The sequence below is a fragment of the Cryptomeria japonica genome, chromosome 3, assembly GCF_030272615.1.
Source record: "Cryptomeria japonica chromosome 3, Sugi_1.0, whole genome shotgun sequence".
Classification (NCBI taxonomy): Eukaryota; Viridiplantae; Streptophyta; class Pinopsida; order Cupressales; family Cupressaceae; genus Cryptomeria; species Cryptomeria japonica.
The window spans coordinates 335,709,854-335,715,853 of NC_081407.1; positions in this window are offsets into that span (position 1 = coordinate 335,709,854).

Consider the following 6,000-nt stretch of genomic DNA (forward strand, 5'->3'; position numbering starts at 1 on the left):
TATTACAAAATTTAGATCATCTGGACCTAAAATAATTACATTGGTCCTCTCTAGGAGATAAATGGGACCCAAACACCTCATAATATATTCATTAAAGTATATTTTAGTGAACCACACATGCCACCATAATCTACAAGGTCAGTGCCAAATGAAACATGTAGAAATATAATGAAACACATCAATCGGTGAGCCCAAAAACATCTTCCAATGCAAATTACTAAGTGTGGATCACCACACGACATGGTGAGATCCATATCAACAATCTAACTCATCCTCCAAAGTATATGCAAACCAAAAGAATATAATTCGAACAAGATAGATCAACTGAGACTCATCAACATAACAAAGCATGTCAAGCACATACCAACATAACTAACTTGCATGTCAAAACCAACACTTAAAAGTTGAACTAGAATACTAAACAAACCAAATGAACATGTCCTCCAAATCACAACCCTTGGATCCACATATCTGGAAGCGACTAGGTAATTTTCAGACCAGTCTAGAAGATTGTCTTACTATAAGAAAATAGCAACAACTAACCTCATCATTTGAGGAACAGGGAACCTGCACACTTGATAGTGCATCATTCACATATAATAAAAATTATATCCAAATTTACACTTCATCATCTTCATAATTTAGAAGGTTGCAAAACATTATTCCACTGGAGCATTAAATAGAGTGGACTACATATTGAAATTTCCTATATTGTAACCTACTAAAAGCAACTTATGTATGCAAAACATTAGTACTATGCAACATGATAACTTCTGAACATCTAGTCCTAGATCATATTGTAAAGCGGAAAATCGCGATCGAACCCTAGTTGCTCTCCCCTCTTCCAACTCCAAGGAGAGAGAAGGGAGATTCACTCTAGGGTTGATGGTTTTCACTTAGGAGGGACTTTACATTCAAAAGAGGGGTTGAAACCCACAAGATCCAATCCCACACAATGCAAGATTGGATGCTAAATGCGTTTCAAGGATTAAGACAGCAAGGCTACCCTCTTTTGTAAAGAATGTCGATAGAAGAATTGAGCTAGGAATGCATAGAAAGTGATAAAGATTCGCATATAAACTAAGATAGGGATATGATATGAAGCTGCGGACCTGGAATTAGTAGTAAAATGTCAAGACGGCGCTGTCCTGCAAATTTGAGCAAAAGTTGACGGGAGGATGGCGCCCGGCATGCACACGGTCCTCCGAAAAATCCGCGAAATGAATGGGGATCTGTTCGTCTCTGCACAAGGATTCCAGATCTTCAATTTCAGCCGCGTACCTGCAACCTACACACAGAAAAGCGAAGACGATTGGGGGGTTAGGGATTAGGGGTTTGCCTTTAGGTCAAACCCCGGTTTTGGAATTAACCAAGAAATGAGAAATTGCTGTAAATGTAATGTAAAACAAGTACTAGTACCTTGTTGTAAGGATGTTTGTATCCTTATGTGCGAAGGTATAGATGTTGTTGTTTGTTGTATGTTGTATGTTGTAGCATGTAATGTGTTGTGTGTGATCTCCTCTTCAATGGTTGAATCCTTGTCTTGAATGCAACACTTAGCCTTGAATGGAGACTTAGAATGATCAATTGCTTGAAGGAATGCTTGAATGCTTGAATGCTTGAGTATAGTTTCCACGCTTTTTCCCTCATGTATGTATCTATCCAAATGAGAGAGGAAAGTGTAGTTTATATACTTGTCATTTAGGGCTGATAGACTGATTTTCCCGACCTTAGGCCGACCAGGAAAGATAATTTTCCAATTTGCAAACATAAAGACCCGAAGTCCAAAAGAGACCGGGCCCAAAATAGGACCTAGGGACCAGGGCGCTGGGCGCCATGGTCCTGGGGGACCAGGGCGCTGGGCGCCATGGTCCTGGGGGACCAGGGCGCTGGGCGCCATGGTCCTGGGGGACCAGGGCGCTGGGCGCCATGGTCCTGGGGGACCAGGGCGCTGGGCGCTTTGGTCCCACCTCCCGGGACAGCAGGGTGCAAAGGAGGTTCAGGCCAGGGTGCAAGAAAATGCAGTTTTTGGTGTCATAATCAGGTTTCGGGGTCTCCATTCAGGTTCAGTGTTGCGTCGCCATCGTGAAGACCCAAATGCGGTCGAAATTGCAAGTGTCGCAATTTTAGGACGCTACACATATACATTACTGGACACTTGCATAAATAGCAACTAGGAATGAAATATAAGACTGATATATGTGACAACACAATGCATCAACAACCATCACCTAGGTAAGTGCACAAAGATGGTGGTCAAAAAGGGGGGTATGTGTGTATGTATGTGTATCATCTCCCTATCCCCTCTCTCTCTCTCTCTCTCTCTCTCTCTCTCTCTCTCTCTCTCTCTCTCTCTCTCTCTCTCTCTCTCTCTCTCTCTCTCTCTCTCTCTCTCTCTCTCTCTTGCTATGATGCAGAGGAAACTGGTCTACAAAAACCCCAATAGGCAACACTTGTTGTTTTCACAACTTGACCTTAGAATCCCTCAAGGTTTTCTAGTCTTCTCCTTCACCAAAGAACTCAATTTTGGATTACCAGCTTAATAAATCAAAATAACATCACCTAGGGTCTTCACATGCCCCAAAAAACTTGGCTCAGCAACCAACACATATCCATTTTCTTATTTTACACAAAACCCTTTTACCCGAGTGCAACCTAGGTCTTATCCTAGTAGCCCTGCCAGGTCGGTTTTTCAGACTTAATTCAATTTTTTCCCAAAATACTTATAAAAAAAATTAGACTTCCAAATACCCTTTTGGAAGTTACATAACATATGTGAAAATAAACTATGGTTCTTTTCGACAAAATACTTAGACCAGCACCCTCCTACACACCAACTACGTCCAATTAGCTCTCTTTTCCAAAGCAAGTAACAACAAAAGGTACGACCACAACTCCAAACCAAAAAATAATTCTTGAAAAATGTTTCAAAACAATGGACTTTCCAGGTTTCAAGGCAAGACACACTCATTTGATAGGTTAGATACTAAACCCTCCTTTTTAGGCTTTCTAACATAGGGCTTTCTCAAAACTACTCCTCCATTTACTTCCAGACTCAACCAAGGGTCATTTCACCTTGTATTAAACCCCCAAAAACATCTTCCAACATAAAAAACACCACCTTTTTAAGCTACTTCTTCTGCTGCTATACCCATGCCTCCATTTTCATGCTTTTTTTCTAACAAATAGTCACTTTTCATGATGATCACCTATTCAATCTCTTTTCCCTGCATTCTTGTCATTGGGTTAAATTAAAATAAATTTAAAGGGTTTCATTCCTTAAGTGACAACAATGAAATAAAGAGGAATGAGCCCTAACTTATCATTTTGACACCAAAATAACATAAAATGTGCACCTACAACAATGTTCTTTGGGACAGTCAAAATAAATTATTCAAAACAGATGTAAAAAACCTTCAAAATGGATTCAAATTCTCAAAAACATTTAAAGGAATCACCAGTAATCCATTACCAATCCAAAAATGAAAGAAAATAATCCCAAACTTGCAAGTAATTTTCAGATTTGTGTATTCAAAGAGATCAGTCCATACAATGCAACTGAGATTCCTTCGCAAACTTCAATCTTACTTCTCCAGGTCATGTAGCATATCATAAACCTTCCCAAATTGACCATAACCACCTTTCCCCTTAAAAAACATCTAAACCTCTTGTTTGGCTAACTAACCATTGGGTTTCAAATTTGAATTTGGCAATATTAGACATAATACTCTTAAAACCAATTTATCAACACCAAAGGCTTTATTTGAGCCTTATTAAATCAAAATGACTCAACACAACCTAATTAAACTCATTAGGCATCCTTTGTGCCATTTTTACATATTAAGACTTATTGACCCCTATTAGATCCATTTGCACTCAAAACTCATTTCATTCTTCCTATTACATTCAAATGCCTTAATAGGCTTTATTATATCATTTTTAGGTCCTTTAGACCCTTGAATCCATGTTCTATACCAAAATGGCTTCATGTGCCTCCATGTCACAGGATGTGCTCCTGCACCATCTCTCTCTCTCTCTCTCTCTCTCTCTCTCTCTCTCTCTCTCTCTCTCTCTCTCTCTCTCTCTCTCTCTCTCTCCCCCACTATCTCTTCCTATCCCTCTCTCTATCCCTCCCTCTACCTCTCTCTCCCTCTCTCCCCTTCTCCCTTCCTCCATACCCCATCTCTCTCTCTCTCTCTCTCTCTCTCTCTCTCTCTCTCTCTCTCTCTCTCTCTCTCTCTCTCTCTCTCTCTCTCTCTCTCTCTCTCTCTCTCTCTCTCTCTACTAATTATGAGTTCTAAGCGCATACAGGGTGAAAAAAAATATATCGTTGGGCTTGCCAACATTTTAGGGACTAACAGCGCGCACGCGGCTAATAATATACCGCATACGGGGTACTTAGACATAGTGTTATTTGTATAAGAGCCTAAACAACCTCAAAATAAGTTTTTGAGGTTGTTGAAGGCCCCACTGGAACTGTATCTGCACTTCTATCACTGTTTTATATATCGAAGTAAGTGAATTTTTGTTTTTACATGATTTCAAATGATTGAATTGTTGTTCTTATTAGTTTTGTCAATATTATTGTGATTGTTTAATAGTTTTGATTCAAAAAAATAATGATAAGATGCATATTTATGGTTATTTGTTTGTTTATGAAGTTTTGTTTACATATATATGTAATATGATTCTATTTAGGAGAACCGATATCAACCATGGGAAAGAACAAGTGAGGAATGATGGAACAATGATAGGCTGAAAAGGAAAGACAAAGAGAGCGTATGAAGAAATTATGTGACATAAGAACAATGGGAGAAGAAGATATGTCATCCTCAACATCTCAATTCAATTTACCTAGCATAATGTGCCTAAGGCAATTGAAGAAGAGACATTTGATTTACCATATGAACCTAATGCAATTGAAGAAGATACCACATTGAATAATCAATTAAATGATGAACATACACATGCTCTATTTGATGAATTGAATTTACACAATGCAGCGATGTTAACATCTAGAATCATTCATAGGAAACCAAAGTATGTAATTGGCATTGATGAGATTATATTGAAGCCAATGCCCAATAAAATGAATGAACTAACTTGTAGGAGAATGATTAAAAGAATATGGCAAAACTATTTTGAAAACTTAAATCAAATCACAAGATGTCAATTAATTGTTCAAATGATTAAAAATTTGAATTTTAGAGAGTGAAAATTCTAGGCCTGAGATCATCTGAAAGTAACAGCGAAAGAACTATTGTGAAAAATATATTTGATGCATATCAATCTATTGGTTCAAAATCTCATACTAAAGATTATAATGCTACTTGACGTGTCATTGCATCAACCATAATGAGCAAGAAATAAAAAAAGATCGTTTGATAAGCAAAAAAAATAAGTCATTAAACATTAGTAGAACAACATTAAGTAAAGCATTACAGAGGCAAGAAAAAATAGAGGAACCAAACAATAATTTTCTTTGGGAATTCTCGAGTAGACTACCACGCAAAGACAAGGTTGTTCATGCACTAAGAACATTAATTGAAAACTTTTGGCATGACAACATAAGAGTTTAGCCCAACCAAAGAGATGTTGTTAGAAGGTGAATTGGGTTTACAAATCATGAGCCAAATGTCAAACACTATTTAGATATGACTCAAACAAAATTTTATGAAAGATTCCTTGAAAAGTTTCCTCAAATAAGAATTTCTCAAAGATTTTTTGAAATGGAAAAACCTTTTTATATTAAGATTAATCATGTACACACCACGTGTTGTTGTAGGATGCATATTGAATTTTCCATTCACTATGATATTTTTTGTCATATTTGTTCTACTTCGCACACTAACGATGTTTTGCAGGAATGCAATTTACAAGCACCTCCTAAGTTGGTAAGAGAATTTATTTCAAGTGTGTTATGTAATAGACATGATGGTTGCATTTATTATAAGATGCCTTTTTTGGAAGGTTCTTGTGCTATATGTCATGGTTTGCAAC